We start from the raw sequence: 19,088 nt of genomic DNA on the forward strand, positions 1-19,088 counted from the left end.
TCAACTACAAATCTTAATTTTCACATGGTGAAACTAAAAAAGGAAAATGAAATTAATATGTAATTCTTATAAACCTATTCAATAATTACATGATAAATAACATTTACAACTGTAAGTCAAATGTACAATTTTTATTCTAATTCTGATACTTTGTCTTAAGATATTAAGCATGAACATAAAAGACTTGAACTGTGAATCCACAATACCTGAGTCATTTCACATTAATCACATTTTTTAGCATATTATTATGCCACAGATTATTTTAATTTCTTAATTTAGTATGTACAGTTTTTTGTTTTGCTGCACAGTATGTTCCTGAATGATATAAAAATTCCATCTAAAGAAACATTTTAGAATAGATCATAGGATATGAATATTTTAAAATGCTTAAAAAATCTTAAAATATTTGTAAAAGATATCCAATAATTATTAGTTGTCATTTTCTTGTATTTTCACTTATCCAGTTGTTCACTCACCTTTCAGGCATGTAAAACAGGTTTTCGTTTGTTTGTTTTTGTTTTGTTTGCTTTTTATGGCAGCACCTGCAGCATGTAGAAGTTCCCAGGCTAGGGGTCTAATCAGAGCTACAGCTGCCAGCCTACTCCACACCCACAGCAATGCCAGATCCAACCCATGTCTGCGACCTACACCACAGCTCATGGCAATGCCAGATCCCCCACCCACTGAGCCACTGAGCAAGGCCGGGGGTCAAACCCACATCTTCATGGATACTAGTTGGATTCATTTCCATTGAGCCACAATGGGAACTCCTAAAATAGGATTTTAATCCTTAATTGCTATGTACCATTTAATTTCAGATGAATCAGGTTGAAATGAAAAATCCATGAGCATCAATGTTGACTTAAAATTGTTTATAATAATATAAAAAAATTTATAAAGTAAAAAGTCAGTTTTTATTAATGTACTTTAAATGGATATGTTTCAATCCTGAATCTGCTGCAAAGCAGCAACAGGGCTCAGAGAAGTTACACTATCTGCCTTAGATTATTGCCTCATTTATAAAGTAAGTATGAATTGCTACTGTGAAGACTTTTGCATAATTTATGTGAAACCCTAAGTTCTTAGTACATATTTTTAAAGTAGTGAATGGTATACATATATATATTTATAACTAATGTAATTATAATTATTACACACATTCATAAAACAAGAAACACTGTTAAACTATATATATATATATATATATTTTTTTTTTTGTCTTTTTGCTATTTCTTTGGGCCGCTCCCACGGCATATGGAGGTTCCCAGGCTAGGGGTCTAATCGGAGCTGTAGCCACTGGCCTACGCCAGAGCCACAGCAACACGGGATCCGAGCCGCGTCTGCAACCTACACTATAGCTCACGGCAACGCCGGATCCTTAACCCACTGAGCAAGGGCAGGGACTGAACCCACAACCTCATGATTCCTAGTCGGATTCGTTAACCACTGCGCCACGACGGGAACTCCTAAACTATATTTTTAAAATAGTTAAATGTTGAGGATGACAGACAGTATATTGTCATGTAATGTATATACGTAATACTCCTATTTAGAGGTTGTATCAAATTGCCCAAAAGTTAAGCACATGGGTCTGATAAAAGACTGAATGGGTTCAAAATTATGACCATAGACAATTGACTTAACATCTCTACCGTGGGTTCGTGACCCATAAAAAATAAGAATAGTAATTACAATGATATTTATTTCTGAGGATTCCATTGAAGTAATCAATATATAATTTATATTTTAAATATAGAGATTTTTGATACAGTTTCATCCTATACATTATTTCTCAAGATTTGACTCTTTTTGATCAATCAAAAGAAACTTTCCTAGAGAAATGTGAAGTAAAAATATGAGTTATTGCCTTTTTCAAATTTGAAGTAACCATCCTTGATCAATATCTAAGTCTTGAGAATAAACACTGAAATAGCAAATGGATATACTGCTGTTTTCACTACAAATGGATCATAGAAAAGATTTTACAGAATAACGCCAGCAGACAAGATCCTAGCAAGTATATATAAATTCCCTTCAGCATTTCTGTTGTCAGTGTGAAGTCTGCTTAAGTGCACAATTTCATGGTTGACTAGTCGTTGTCCTTGGTTGAATTTATTTTCAGTGACGGTAAAAAGATCATTGGTTTTCCAGTTGCTGCTCAGCAGTCATAAATCTATATGGAAAATATCTATTCTAGTGAGGTCTTAAACTATAGATTACATATGTATCTTTAAGTCAAGAAACTCAACAATCCAAAGTGCATCAATATTGCATAACTGAACTTGAAAATTATCTCCTCAATCAGTAGCAAAAGACTGATCTGATCCTCTGTTTGGAATAATAACTTTTAAAATAAATAAATATTTGAAGCTACACACCACAAAAATAAACATTATGAAATGAAAATATACTTATTCACAACAAAGATATAAAATGTATCAGGCCAACTTTGTTTTAAATGCAAGGTCTTAGATAATCTATAATTCCTTCTTATTGCTTTCAGAGCTAACTTTTTGACAAAAGACATTAATATTCTCAGTTTTGTTACATATCTTGATATTGTACTAAGAGTGAAGAAGCATTCAAAGAATATTGATATTAGAGTAAATAAAAACCAAAGAAACCAAAATGCCCAGATCAATTTTCATCTCTATGTCAGAGAAATCATATTTTTGATGCATAAATTGAGAACTGAGTTATTCGTACCCTTCTGTGAACTGTTTTTCCTCATAAAGTTATATGTAGTTAATGCCACTAAGAAAAGTTTACTTTTTATATATTTATACAAATCACTACTTTCTTTTTATTGTTTGCCTCTGAATAGTGTTCAAATTGGAATTTTAATCTTTTGTTTCTTTTCTTTTTGTCAACGAGTGTGTCAGAATAAGAATTATGAATATTTCTCAACATATGCAAGACAAATGATGAAATAAAGCATATGTTACATTAAAATATGCAAATAAATTGTAAAAAAAATCTTTTTAAATGATGGTCTTTTCCAGGGCACAAGATAAAGCAGACTGTTAATTACTATTCCAATGGTATTGGGAAAATTTGACTCATGTCTGAATTGATATATTAATTATCTATTACTGCATGACAAATTAGTCCAAAACTCGGTGTCTTTAAACAACAATCATTTATTATCTCCTGGTTTCAGTGGGTCAGGAACTTGGATGTGGCTTTAGGTGTGGGATTCTGGCTCAAGGTATTTTATATGATTGTAGTTAAGACGTTAACAGGAGCTACATTATTTGAACATCAAAAGATGACTCACATGGCTATTGGCGGGAGGCCACATTTCCCTCCTGACTGCTGGCCTCCTTAAATCTTTACTGTGTAAGCTTCTCCATAGCAACTTAAGAGTACTTATGACATGGTAGTTATCTTTCTCCAGAGCAAATAATCTGAAATAGACAGCAAATAAAAAGCCACAATCATTTTTATGACCTAGTTGTCTAAGTTACAAACCATCATTTCCGCTTTATACCATTCACTGTATGCAAGTAACTATGTAAGTCCACACTCAAGAGGGGGAAGAATTAGATTTCACCTCTTACTATTTGGGGTACCAATGTATTTGGAGACATGCGAAGTGAAGCTGTCCACTCTTTAGTCACAGCTTATTTCTGTTTCTCCCACATGCAAAATATATGCATGGCCTTCACAAAGCCTCTACCAGTTTTATACTATAATATAATCAACTAGAACTTCAGAATCTCACCATCTGCTACAGATTGGGCTCTTCATGTGTTGTTCCAATGGTGGGACAGACAGCGTAACTGACACACATAACTGTTCAAAAAGGGGAAAATAGGCTCATAGCAGTCACACCATATTGTGTGTGTGTGTGTGTGTGTGTGTGTGTGTGTGGCGGGGGTGTTTGTATAAGATCACAGACCTAAATGGCAAACCTAAAGGTATAAAACTTCTAGAAGAAAACATATGTAAGTATTTGAAATCTTGGTTGGATAAAAATTTTCTGAGCACTGATGTCAAGAGCAAGCTCTATTAAGTAAAAATTTGACAAGTGAACTTTTTCAATATTAAAAATTTTGTAAGTCCTTGATTAGGAGAAAATATTTGCAAACCACACATCTGACAAAACAAAAACAAAACAAAGCACTTAATTCCAGAATGTATAAACCCTTAATAAGTAAGTAGGAAAACAAGCAACTTGATAGAAAAATGTGTGAAGATTTGAGGAGACTTTTTCCTGAAAGAAGTCATAGGGATGATAAGTAAAGCAGATGAAAAGCTGCTTGATGTCATTATTCATAATCATATATGCAATTCATAAATCTAAAGCAAAATGATATATCATCACACCCCTATTAGAGTGGCCAATTTTTTTTTAATCTGGCAGCACTGAGTGCTTCCAGGATATAGGGCAACTGAATATCTCACTCATAACCAGTAAGAATGTAAAATGTTACAACCATGGAGAAAAAAAATGTAGCACTTTATTTTAAAGTTAAACATACACTATCAAAAGATTCAGCCATCTCAACTAGTTGGAATCTCTGTAAGGGAAACAAAAACTTTGGATCACAAGAAAACTTGTATTATGAATGTTAATATTGGCTTTACTCATAATTGCCCCAACCAGGAAAGAACCCAATGCCTATTAACTAGTGAATGAATGAATTACTGGTGATATGTCCATACAATGGAATACGTCAGCAATAGAAATGAACTAGTGACTGGTAGATGGAAGACCATGAATCAAGCTCAAATGCCTTATACTAAGTGAAAGAAACCAGACTCTGTGATCAAATATATATGACATTCCAGAAAAGGCAAACTAATAGGAACAAGAACACAGATCAGTGATTGTAAAGTTCTGGAGTTAGGGAAGTTATCTGTGAAGTCACCCAAGGAGGGATTTTTTGTGTGTGTGAAGTGGTGGAAAGTTTTTATATCTTGATTTTGTTTTTTTTTACATTAATGTAAATTTTTGTCAAAACCCATAGAAATGTACGTTAAAATGAGTCAATTTTATAGTACATAAGTTATTCCTCTATAATTTTAAAAACATGAAGAAGGAAAAAATGCTGAATAAAAACATTTTGTTTCTAAATTAGGTCACAGTCAATAGGAGGCTTCACTCCTCTGAGAAAAGGCTAATGATATTTCATTTGAAACATTAATAGGGACTACAGTATTGCAGTTTTATCAACAATCTATTTTTTTAGGACAAGTGATGAACTTTATTTTATTGTATTTTTAATGATTTTTATTTTTTCCATTATAGTTGGTTTACAGTGTTCTGTCAAATTCTACTGTATAGCAAAGTGGCCTAGCCACACACACACGTGTGTGTGTGTATGTATATATACATACACATTCTTTTTCTCACATTATCCTACATCATGCCCATCATAAGTGAATAGATATAGTTCATTGTGCTATACAGCAGGATCTCATTGCTTATCCACTCCAAATGCAATAGTATGTATCTGTTAACCCCAGACTCCCAGTTCATTCCACTCCCTTCCCCTCTCCCTTGGCAACCACCAGTCTATTCTCCAAATCCATGAGTTTGTTTTTTCTCTGTGGAAAGGTTCACTTGTGCCATATATTAGGTTTCAGATATAAGTGATGTCATATGGCATTTGTTTTTCTCTTTCTGACTTATTTCACTTAGTATAAAAGTCTCTAGTTCCATCCAACAACCTATCTTTAAATGGAATCCCTAATTATGCTTGTCCATAAGTTTGAATAGAGTTAAACCACTTTTGCACTGGACAAATATGCATGCTTTTCTGGTCATCTACACTGTCCTATATTTTCATCCTATGTATCCTGGGCCAATTTTTTACTAACTTTCAATCAACTGTTCTACTTTTTTCCGTCTTCAGTGTGTCCCTTGAAGTTCCGGTCCCATTTGAAATAGAAAGCCTCTTGTATAAATTATATTTTGCTTTGTCTTGAAGATACCTCTCAGGTGGATAATTTTCTTTATTTCAAATCCCTCATAAGGATGGACAGGAGAAAACCTGTTTTCTTGCTCCTCATCTCTGACTCCAGATGTTTTATTATTTGAATCATTCATTTCAAAACTATACCGCTGGCCCCTACTTTTCTAATGTTCATGGTTCTGATTATTTCGAAGCTACTATGAATCTTTCTTGAAATTAAAAAGATGTTGTCAAGAAGTTGAACTCTGAACTTAAGAACAGAAAAAAATGTATTTAATAATAATTTCCCTACTCCTCTTTGGTCATAAACAAGTAACCACAGAAGAGGTTTCATGCTCAACAATCAGTTAAAGTTTGGCTATGAATCAAACTTCTGAAATTCAGCTCAATTAGAATTTTTTTCTGCTCCAGTACTCACACTGAATGTCAGCCAGTCCGTTAATTTTATCTTAAAAAGCTGCCCAAATCCTCAATCTTTCTGAAAAGCCATTCAGTTCCTTCACTTAGTTTCAGAGAGGTCATTTTCTACAGGTTCTCTTCCCTTCGCTTAAGTAAGGCATTCAGATTTGTTTCAGATATGCTAGGGGACCATTGACTAAAACTGCCTCCTTGGACAAGTGTGATAATAGCTGCTTGCATGAGCCATCTCACAACAGGGAGCCCTGGTGAGAAGCATGGTGCTGCCCTGCAGACTGAGAATTTCAGAGGGGCCAATAGGAGCGAGGCGACAACCAGCCTCCCAGTATCCTTGGCACTGGAATCCATTTGGCTGAAAGGTGCGTACGCCACCAGGAAGGACCCTGAGCTAGACCAAATATAGGCTAAGTAAGACAATTGGGTAGAGACATCTCAGAAACTAACCTCATTCCCATAAAACCTGAGATTGCGAGTCTCATGGCAGAGCAGTTCTTCTGGGTTGCCTTGCCCTGCTGCTCTCTGTCCGGATGTCCCTTCCCAATAAAGTCTTTTGTTTGTCAGCATGTGTGTCTCCTGAGACAATTTATTTCTGACTATTAGACAAGAGCCCATTCTCTGGCCCTGGAAGGGGTTCCGCTTCCTGCAACAGATATATGTAAGTAATGATCTCTTTTTTTAGAATCAGAGCAGTGTTTGAAGATAATCTTCACTAATAATGAGCTCCAGCTACAAAGTGGCTAGCTGAGGAATTACTACAAGTCAACTGATCAGTACATAGCTCTAAGTCGAAACTATGGCATAGACTATGAATTTAGCACATCAAAGGAGAAAGTAAGGAAAAGCTTTTAGTAGTGACACCAAACTGAAGAAGAAAGGGTATGGTAGCTACATGGATGAAGGACATATATTTGAACACAAGGCTATTATGCTCATTTAGAAGGTATTTTAAATCTACATTTGAACATTCTGATCCCCAGGCCAGGTCTCAGACCTCGTAAATCTTTCATGCACTTCAGATGATGGATAGTATGAGTCAGGGCTTGAAAACGCCAGGCAGATGCCAAAGCTAGTGTTCAGATTCCATCAACATAATAAACGTACCATGTGTTGTGTCCTGCCTGGTTCCTAGGCATGTTCTCAAAGTTATATTTGTATAATTTTGAGTTAAAATTTACCTTGCATCATCTGGTCATATGACACACAACCCTGCTTTGTCATTGACCCACATGCCGTTGTCAATCATTAATTCATTGAACATGTTGACGCTTTTTTTTTTTCTGTCTTTTCTAGGGCCGCGCCTGTGCTATATGGAGGTTCCCAGGCTAGGGGTCTAATCAGAGCTGTAGCCACCGGCCTACACTACAGCCCCAGCAACATGGGATCCTCAACCTTCTGAGCGATGCCAGGGATCGAACCCACAACCTCATGATTCCTAGTCAGATTCGTTAACCACTGAGCCATGACGGGAACTGCCAAACATGTTGACACATTTAAAAATTTTCTTCATGGTAATGAAATTTCTTCCCCCAATTTAAATGTTATTCAATCCTTACATATTCTTCATCTATTATTATTTGCTCTTCTCCTTTTATGCATCTTTAAAACTTCTTCAGTTGCCCTTATGGATTCCTCTTCAACTGTTGTACTAATATGTTAATTAATGCTTGAGGAGCATCGGTGGAGGGTATAGACTCTTTCAGGCTTAAAGTGGCTTCTGTACAGCTTACCTTTTCCCTGATTAATTGTGTGTGATTTATAAATACTTGTTTTCATAAACAAATAAACATCAACAAAACAAAGCTTGTAAATGAAAAATCAGCTGCCACAAAATTATTCAAATCCCCTTTAAACATTAAAATTACAAGTCTAATATAACAGATTTGAAATATATGCTTTAAGCACTCTCTATATAGTGGTATCATAGAAAAATACTTAGTCTTTGTCTCCAGTTTCTGGCACAGAGCTCCTAAAACTCTTAGAATTTCCTAAATGATAAGGATGATAAGAATTTATTTTGTTCTAATGAGGCAACTATTGGAGGGACCCTAGATAGGTAGCTTCAGGATATAGACTGTTGTCAGAAAGATCAAACTTTGATTAGAAGCTTGGAAATTTAAGCCCCATCCCTCAGCTTCTGGGGAAGGGAGAGAAGCTAGAAATTGATTGAACATAGTTATGCAATGATACCTCTATAAAGACCCCCCACTGGGGGTGCAGCGAGATTCCAAGTTGGTGAATGCATTGACCTGCCAAGGGGGTGACAAGTCCCTACTCTTTGTTACAGAAGTTTCTGTGCTGGGGACCCCAGGTACCTTCTTCATCTGCCTACTCATTTGTGTCTTTTATAATATCCTTTATAATAATAAATTATAATTATTATATATAATGTTATTATGTATAATATATAAAATACAATTATTATTTACTAATGGAATTAGTAAGGATATCCTTTATAATAAATGGGAGTAAAGTATGTTTCTGAGCTCTGTGAGCATTCTAGTAAGTTACTGAACCTGAGGAGAGGGGTGTAAGAATCCTTGATTTCCAGCTGTCAGTCAGTTTTAGAAGCCTAGGACTTGCAACTCCCCCCTGAAGTTTTATGGGAAGTTTTGTGGGATTGAGCCCTTAAACAGTGGGGGTCTGTTGTAACTCCATGTGGTTAGTGTCATAATTGAGTTAAATTGTTGAAAACACAATTGTTTTCTGGAGAATCAGGAAATTGGTTCGCCGTGTTGGAAAAGACCGCAGAATAAAGTACATATAAAGTGTTAAAATGATTACAAAAGTGAAATTACTGTTATGACTAAATCAGTTTTAAATATGAAAACACATGAATTTAATTGTATTCCATACTCTCTATTTCAATTTTATTTTTTAACTTCAAAGAGTTTTCTATTCCTTGCCTTCTTAAGGTTGCTATTATCTTAAATGTCCTAGGCTAAAATGGAAAACAAAAACAAACAAAAAAAAAGATTTTTCAAGGATTGCTATAGTTTTCAGGTGTTGATTGATTGATTCTAGTCAAGCATGGGGACCAGTTTCACAATCTAGTATATATAAACTTGATACATTTCATTAAGAATATTTTATTATTAAATTTATCATGTATTTATGTCTTATAATTCTTATGTTCTTATTACATAGATTGCATTTTTTTGACATTGAATATGCTTCACAGAACTGACATATTATTTGATTTTCTTATAGCTGGCATTGCCTCACCACTATATCATTTCACACATTGACTTAGTACATTAGTATTATATGAAAGCTGATAAGCAAAACTGTACCTAGTACAATAAATGAAATATGTATATATGTACATATATATCATGTTTGTTTAAAAAATCTTTATACACACCTCTAATTTTTAGTACAGCTCTCTTTCTTTACATGTCATATTATTTTCCCTTTGAAAATTTCCAAGGGAAAAAAATCTCATTTATTGGTGCCTCTCTCCCTTGCAAATATCAACAGTTTCAACTTGTTCCAATTAAGGATTATAATTAATACCATTTTACTGTATGTTCTCCTGCTCTTAGCTATTGCATTTTCTCATTTTAAGATTTTTTTTCAGGAATTCTATTGAGAAAAATCACATTGTCAAAAGATTTATATTTTGCTTAGTTTTTCAGATTTGTAAGAACCATTTTAATTCAATTTAAACACACATACATTTTTATCTAGTTCTTTCTCACTTCTCTTTTTTTTTCTTTTTTAGTTCATCAGTAACTTCTACTGTTTTATTGTCGTAAATGTATTTCTTCCATCATGTAAGCAAGTTCTAAAGAGGAAAAATCAAAAAACATTATTTATTTGGCTTAATACTTGGTACCAGCAAATACAAAACCATCCTTTTTAAAAAAATAAGGTATAGAGTCATGGCTCAGTGGTTAACGAACCCAACTGGTATCCATGAGGACTCAGGTTTGATCCCTGGCCTTGCTCAGTGGGTTAAGGATCTGGCATTGCCATGAGCCATGGTGTAGGTCATAGACGTGGCTCAGATCTGTTGCTGTGGCTGTGGCTGTGACATAGGCTGGCAGCTGTAGCTCTGAATTGACCCCTAGCCTTGGAACCTCCATATGCCACATTACAGCCTAAAAAAAGACAAAGAAAGGAAGAAAGGAAGAAAAGAAAGGAAGGAAGGAAGGAAGGAAGGAAGGAAGGAAGGAAGGAAGGAAGGGAAAGAAAGAGAGAAAGCAAGCAAGTAAGCCTAGGCTTCCAAGTAATTTAGGGAAACTGTTCTGGAACTATGAAACCTTTTTAAAATGTGGTCTACATAATTCATATACATGTGATAAAACTTTTGAACACATAATTTCTGTGGATATTTGTGTTACACATGTTTTATCATTAAAAAACCAATTTCCCCAAATGATGTTACCCTAAAATTCAATCTAATACTATCACAATGGTTACCTCATTCTGTAAGAATATTACTTTATTTCTCTATATCTCCATTTCATATTTTATAAATTGGAGATGACATTGCCATACTCTAAACATATGTGTGATGATTTGTCTGTGTGGGAAAAGGTTTTTTGTTGGTTAATGTAAACTCAGATTATTATGATAAAATATGAAAAACTGCCTTATCATTTGCAAATTATGCTGTCAAGAATTGGGCAGATAAGCTACCTACCAAGTTCAGCAACGTAATTGTGAAAGTTCTGCATTTTTAGAAAGTAATTTAGTGGCAATAGCTTTCTTTTTATAAGGGATTTAAAAAATATTCACATTTCTGTTCTTTGGATTGTCAGTCTGAACTTGCAAATCAAAAGAAATTCTGAAAGAAGAGTTTGATTGTCTAAAACCAAGTATTCTAAATTATGGAAATGAACCTCAAATGAAATGAGGGAGAAATCATAATGAAGCTGCTTTCTCTTTCAAATATATTCTCCCAAAATGTTGCCAAATAAAAGCTATTAATACATTAAAATGTTCTTTTTTATGTTAAAAAAAATTCTGCCACCTCAAGTAATCAGAAAACATTACATTAACTTTACACAGACATTTCAATACAAATTTTTAAAGTTTATTTCAACCAAAGCTATAAAATATGACAAAATACTTCATAAACTGAGGTAATTTATACTTTTTCTCGAAACAATTTAACCATTTAACCACGATTCTTACGATGAATGTGTGTAAGGGTGGCATTTCTCATGATATTGTTATGCAATTATATAACTTATTTGTAGAATCCAGTGGTTAGAGGTTGAATATTACTTGGTAGTAACTAGCAACCATTCTTCTATTTTACCCTAAACTTTTTAAAGTTTAAGAAACAAGCAATATAATGAATATTGGAAACTAAGGATAAAATATAGCCATTTACCAAAATCTCAAGAATATGGGGAAATTTTCTAATGATTTCAGCATCACCGAGGTTGATGTTACTCCTGGACTTTGTGCATATCGTGCTGTTTATTGTGCAAATGCACAAATGGATAGAAAAGAGTGGAGATAAAATTATTGCACATTCTTCCATAAGTCAGAGACATAGGGACTGAATTAATGAAAAAACAGGATGTCATTTTTCAAGTTATTGTGGAAAATGAATTCTGACTTGTGTAGAATTTCTCAACTTTCTTGCCTACCCATTCCCCAGCTAAAATAAACCTCAATTCATCCTAGTCTTTGCATTTTTCTTCAGAAACTATAATTTCCATTATTCAAGGAAAGCAGGTTTAAAGATAATGATATAGGGGTTCCCACTGTGGTACAGTGGAAACAAATCTTACTAGTATCCATGAGAATGAGGGTTTGATCCCTGGCCTTGCTCAGTGTGTCAGGGATCCAGTGTTGCCATGAGCTGTGGTGTAGGTCACAGATACAGCTTGAATCCTATGTTGCTGTGGTTGTGGTGTAGGCCTGCAGCTGTAGCTCTGATTTGACCCCTAGTCTGAGAACTTCCATATGCCTTGGGTACAGCCTTTAAAACAAATAAACAAAAAAGTAAAGATAATGATATAACTGTTTCTAGAGATACATGATGATCTCGTGAATTAATTAATGGATCAAAAAGAGTCATTAGAATAGAAAATTGGGAGTTCCCGTCGTGGCGCAGTGGTTAACGAATCCACTAGGAACCATGAGGTTGCGGGTTCGATCCCTGCCCTTGCTCAGTGGGTTAACAATCCGGTGTTGCCATGAGCTGTGGTGTAGGTTGCAGAAGCGGCTCGAATCTTGAGTTGCTGTGGCTCTGGCGTAGGCTGGAGGCTACAGCTCCGATTCGACCCCTAGCCTGGGAATCTCCATATGCCGCGGGAGTGGCCCAAAAAAATAGCAAAAAAAAAAAAAGACAAAAAAAAAAAAAAAAAAGGAATAGAAAATTGGTAGTAATACTAAATCGTATTCCACTTGTGCAACCAACCCAAGAGAGCATGTAACAGTATTTGCTATTTAAGATAACCTGAAAGATAGCTATCACATAAGGAATTATATCACTGAAAAAATTTGCATAATGTTCTAATACAATTAAAGATTTTTCAAGTATCCCTAATTTAAACCTTAACGTGAAAAATGTGAAGGTATTAAGTTATACATTATTTGAGAACTTTGGTAGGAAAAAAAATTCTTAAAAATAAGAGGCCTGCCAACCAGTTATATTTTATTTCTGCAAAATAAAAGCTATTTTAAGTACAAGTGTTAAAAAACATATTGTATGTTTCTTTGCAAAGACTGTCATTCATGTGCTATACTTAGAAGAATCATATACATATACAAACGTATATGTACACAAAGACATATTTGCTATATTCTAATGAATTCACAGGTAGAAACATATAAGTTTTGGATGCATCTTTGGGTGAGTGATGAAATAAGTAAAGGAGGAAAATACTACTTAATTCATAAAAAATTAAACCATTTATAAATGTCTAATTTATTCTTCATTTGTGATTGCTGTTTATTCTTCTGTTTTATCTCAGAAATTTATTATGAAAATTACCAAATACAGTCAAGTTGAAATTATTTTACATATATGTTCACATAACTCACTACATAAATCTACAGTTAATATATTATTATTCATCTTGTTATGCTATGCACTTCAAAATAAATTTCAGGCATTGTGACACTTATCACAAAATATTTCAGTGTACTTATAATTAAGTACAACTGTTTTTAAAGATTTAATTTTCTTTTAAGCTAAAATTTAAATATAATAAAAAGAAAAAGCCTAAGAATTTTATTAAATAAGTTATCATAAATACATATGCCTGAATAACCCAAAACTCTATCAAGATGTAGAAAATTTTCAACACCCAGGAAATTCCTTTGAACGTATTTCTCACTCCCCAACACAGAAGAAACCACTGTTTTTATTTTTCCATCATAGATTAATTTTATTTTAGAATTTCATATAAATTAAAACACACATTATATCCCCCTTGTTTATTTATTTAACAGTTTTGAGATTTATCTATTTTCTTTTGGTATGAATCAGAAGTTTATTTATTTTTTTATTGTTATTTCCCCAATACAATTTTTTGCTACTGTACAGATAGTGACCCAGTTACATATACATGTATGTATTCTTTTTTCTCCTATGATCATGCTCCACCATAATTGACTAGACATAGTTCTCAGTGCTACACAGCAGGATCTCATTGCTAATCCATTCCAAAAGCATTAGTTTGCATCTATTAACCCCAAGCTCCCCAACCACCCTACTCCCTCCCCTCCCTCTTGGCAATCACAAGTCTATTCTCCAAGTCCATGATTTTCTTTTCTGTGGAAAGGTTCATTTGTGCCTTATATTATATTCTAGATGTAAGCGATATCATGTGGTATTTGTCTTTCTCTTTCTGACTTACTTCACTCAGGATGAGAGTCTCTAGTTCCATCCATGTTGCTGCAAATGGCATTATTTCATTCTTTTTTATGGCTGAGTAGTATTCAATTGTGTATATATACCACATCTCCTAATCCAATCATCTGTTGATGGACATTTGGGTTGTCTCCATGTCTTGGCTATTGTGAATAGTGCTGCAATGAACATGCGGGTACATGTGTCTTTTTTAAGAGAAGTTTTGTCCGGATATATGCTCAAAGTGGGATTGTTGGGTCATATGGTAATTCTATGTATAGTTTTCTAAGGTACCTCCATACTGTTTTCCATAGTTGTTGTACCAGCTTACATTCCCACCAACAGTGCAGGAGGGTTCCCTTTTCTCCACACCCCCTCCAGCATTTGTTATTTGTAGATTTCTTAATGATGGCCATTCTGACTGGTGTGAGGTGGTATCTTGTGGTAGTTTTGATTTGCATTTCTCTAATTATCAGAGATGTTGAGCATTTTTTCATGTGCTTGTTGGCCATCTGTACATCTTCCTTGGAAAAATGTCTATTCAGGTCTTTTGCCCATCTTTCCATTGGGTTGTTAGCTTTTTTGCTGTTGAGTTGTCTAAGTTGCTTGTATATTCTAGAGATTAAGCCCTTGTCCGTTGCATCATTTGAAACTATTTTCTCCCATTCTGTATGCTGTCTTTTTGTTTTCTTTTTGGTTTCCTTTGCTGTGCAAAAGCTTGTCAGTTTGATTAGGTCCCATTGGTTTATTTTTGCTTTTAATTCTGTTGCTTTAGGAGACTGACCTGAGAAAATATTCATAAGGTTGATGTCAGAGAATGTATCGCCTATATTCTCTTCCAGGAGTTTGATGGCATCTTGTCTTATATTTAAGTCTTTCAGCCATTTTGAGTTTATTTTGGTGCATGGTGTGAGGGTGTGTTCTAGTTTCATTGATTTGCAGGCAGCTGTCGAACTTTCACAACAATTCTTGTTGAAAAGACTGTCTTTTCCCTATTTTATGTTCTTGCCTCCTTTGTCAAAGATTAATTGACCATAGATGTCTGGGTTTATTTCTGCTTTCTCTGTTCTGCTCCATTGGTGTATATGTCTGCTTTGGTACCATACCACACTGTCTTGATTACTATGGCTTTGTAATACTGCCTGAAGTCTGGGAAAGTTATGCCTCCTGCTTGGTTTTTGTTCTTCAGAATTGGAAAAAAAAACAATAAACAAAATATGAAATGAAAAAAGGAGAAGTCACAATGGATTCTATGGAAATACAAAAAACAATGAGAGAATGGTATCAACAATTATATGCCGACAAATTTGATAACCTAGAAGAAATGGAAACTTTATAGAGACTTAGAGCCTATAAAACTGAATCAAGAAAAAATAGATCAACTGAACAGACTGATCACTAGAAATGAAATTGAATATGTCATAAAAACACTCCCTACAAATAAAAGTCCAGGACCAGATGGCTTCACAAGTGAATTCTACCAACCATTCAAAGAGGTACTTATACCCATCCTCCTTAAACTTTTCCAAAAGGTTGAAAAAGGAACACTTCCAAAGACATTCTATGATGCCACCATTGCCCTAATTCTAAAACCACACAAAGATACCACCACAAAAGTAAACTATCAGCCAATATCTTTGATGAATATAGACGTAAAAATTCTCAACAAAATTTTAGTCAACCGAATCCAACAACATATAAAAAAGATCGTACACCACAACCAGTTGAGATTCATCCCAGGTTCACAAGGATGGTTCAACATATGCAAATCAATCAATATCATAAACCACATTAACAAAAGAAAAGTCAAAAACTACATGATCATCTCAATAAATGCAGAAAAAGGATTTGACAAAGTCCAACACCCATTCATGATAAAAACTCTTACCAAAGTGGGTATAGAAGGAACATTCCTTAATATAATCAAAGCCATTTATGACAAACCCACGGCAAATATAATACTCAATGGACAAAAGCTGAAAACCTTCCCACTAAAATCTGGAACAAGACAGGGATGCCCACTCTCACCACTGCTCTTCAACATAGTTTTGGAAGTCCTAGCCACAGCAATCAGACAAACAAAAGAAATAAAAGGCATCCAAGAGAAGAGATAAAACTGTCACTGTATGCAGATGACATGATACTATACATAGGAAACCCTAAGGACTCAACCTCAAAACTACCTGAACTGATCAACAAATTCAGCAAAGTAGCAGGATATAAGATTAACACTCAGAAATCAGTCACATTTCTGTATACTCACAATGAAACATTAGAAAAGGAATACAAAAATACAATACCCTTTAAAATTGCACCCCAAAAAATAAAATACCTGGGTATACACCTGACCAAGGAACTGAAAGACTTATATGCTGAGAACTATAAAACATTAATCAAAGAAATTAAAGAAGATGTAAAGAAATGGAAAGATACTCCATGCTCCTGGGTTGGAAAAATTAATATTGTAAAAATAGTCATACTACCCAAAGCAATCTACAGATTCAATGCAATCCCTATCAAATTACCCACGACATTTTTCACAGAACTAGAACATACAATCCAAAAATTGATATGGAAGCACAAAAGACCCAGAATTGCCAAAGCAGCTCTGAATCAGAAGTTTATTTATTTATTTATTTTTCCTTTGAAGGGTGCACTTGCAGCATATGGAGGTTCCCAGGCTAGGGATCAAATCAGAGTTACAGCTGCCACCCTATGCCACAGCAATAGCAACAAGGGTTCCAGAGTCCCATCTGCAACCTACACCACAGCTCAGGCAATGCAGGATCCTTAACCCACTGTGTGAGGCATCCTCCTGGATACTAGTCAGGTTCATTACCACTGAGCCACAGTGGGAACTCCCCCTTTTTAATAATTTATAGTGTTTCATGGTGGAAATATGTCAGATTTTTCTTATCTATTGCATACACCCACTTTTGGATGATATTAATAAACCTGGTATTAAACATACTTGCACAATTTGCAGGACACATGTTCTCATTAATTAGGATGAATATTAAAAGAGGAATTGACGAGTTGCTGGATAGTTTTTACTTTTAAAGCTACTGCCAGACACTTTAAAATAGAAATTATCCAGTTTCTCACCAATATTTTATGTTTTTGGTCTTTATAATTTCAGTTATTTTGGTGAATATACACTGATTTCTCATTATTACCTAATTTGCGATTCAAATGTGATAAATGTTGTTGAGTATTTTTTGTATATGCATGCTTTACTGTCCATTCAGATATTTTCTTTTACAGTCTCTTGCTTATTTTATTAGGCTGTTGATATTTTTGTTACATATTTCTTGAACAACCATCCTTTATCAGATGTAAGTTTGGAAAACTTTTTATATTAGTTTGTGGCCACTGTTTTAATTGAGTTTACACTATTTTTGGATATTTTTTTCCCCTTTCATATTATCTAATTTATTATTTTTAAAATAGCATTTAAGGATAAAAAAATGTTTGCTATGCCCAACTTGCCTAAAAAATGTAGTTTTTTTTTAAATCATAAATTTAGCTTATTTATTTCAATTTGAGTTACATCTCAAGTTAATTTTTATATGTGATGTAAGGTAGGATTCAAAGTTCATTTTTGCCACATGTGGCTACCCACCTATCCTAGCACTATTTTTTTTGATGGCATTTTTTTCCTCATTGGAGCACTTGGGCAAAATTAAAAGAAAAAATAAATTATGTCACAAATCAAATGGTCATAGAAATGTGGTCTATTTGTGGCTCTTTATTCTACTCTGTTCTTCTATTTGACAATCTTTAGGTTAGTATTACTCTTTCTAATTTTCTGTAGCTTTATGTAAGTCTGGAAGTCAGTGAGTGTGACTTTCCCAAATTTGTTTTTATATGATAACTTTGCATATTTTATATTCTTTGTCTTTCCACGTATATTTCAGAATTGGCTGGTCAAAGTCTAGCCAAAAAATCTGCTGGGAATAGTATGGAGGCTCTAATAATCCATACATCAAATTAGAAAACAATGACATAATATCAGTCTTCTAATACACAAACTTACCATCAATTTATTTGTCCTCATTTATTTTTCATTAGCAATATTTTATAGTTTTTAACTCTAAACATTTTACATGTTTAAAAAATTATTCCTAGCTATTTTATGCTTTTAGATGTCATAGTAACTGCACAATTTTAAATCTGATTTTAAAATAGGTGGCTGCTGATATTTCAATCATAGTTGAACTGATTCTGACCGAAATAGACTTACAGGGTCTTGGTTTATTTTCCCTCCTGAAACATATTTTTTTTGATTGGATGATATACATGACAGTAGTTTTCAAGTAACTAGATGTAAGGCAATGAAGCATACCATCAATTCCTGAGACTTGAGAAACAAACAAACAATAAATAAATAAAGCAAATTGAGCCCAGTGGATGATTGCCACTGTCTTGAGAGTTTCCTGGCAATAATATAATGAAGGAGAGAAGTTCCCTTGTGGCTGCAGGTTCAAGATCCAGCATTGACACTGCTGTGGCTATGGTTACAGCTGTGGCATGGGTTTTATCCCTGGCTGGGGGACCTCCACCTGCAGCAGGCAAGGCCTCTGTGTGTGTGTACAGTGGGAACACACAAAACCACTAAGGACTCCCAGAATTTAGCTGATGGAGTTGAAGTTCTAGGCAGTCAAGGAAAAAGAGTGTAGGGAGCAGTGAAGAGACCTACACTTATTTAATATTCTAAAAAGACTTTCATTAACTCACTTGTGGTTATTTTTTTAACTTCATCTCACAGAACACCCCCTTGTATGCTGTGCTTCTCCCACATGGCTTCTCTCTCACATTGGCACCTCAGAAAGATGCAGCTTTCAATATTTGCAACTGTTAATATTTACCCTGAAGACACTCTCTCCTAAATAATCACAAAGCCAATTTTCTCATCCCTTGTTATATCTCCACTT

Source organism: Sus scrofa, chromosome 16, assembly GCF_054392235.1.
Source record: "Sus scrofa isolate SSC_HxYL_T2T_F1_AM1 chromosome 16, Sscrofa_HxYL_maternal_Yorkshire_Landrace_v2.0, whole genome shotgun sequence".
Classification (NCBI taxonomy): Eukaryota; Metazoa; Chordata; class Mammalia; order Artiodactyla; family Suidae; genus Sus; species Sus scrofa.